Source organism: Populus euphratica, unplaced genomic scaffold (assembly GCF_000495115.2).
Source record: "Populus euphratica unplaced genomic scaffold, PopEup_1.0 scaffold620.1, whole genome shotgun sequence".
NCBI lineage: Eukaryota > Viridiplantae > Streptophyta > Magnoliopsida > Malpighiales > Salicaceae > Populus > Populus euphratica.
Genome location: NW_011500491.1, coordinates 129091 through 129334, shown reverse-complemented (window position 1 = coordinate 129334; position 244 = coordinate 129091).

The window sequence follows — 244 nt, the reverse complement described above, 5'->3', positions numbered from 1 at the left end:
TAAGTGCTGGAGTGTCGAAGTAATAAATAACCCGGCAAGACCGGGGTCGAACCACAAGGAGGTTAATTGTACAAATTATAAACAACAACAATAGTAACAATAACAACAACAATAATATTAGTAGCAATAATAATAATAATAATAATAATAAAGAAGGATAAGAAGAATAAGAAGATGAGAACTTTGAAATGGAATACTAATGTAAGGATTAAACAATGATAATAACAAATGTCAAGGTTAGAGG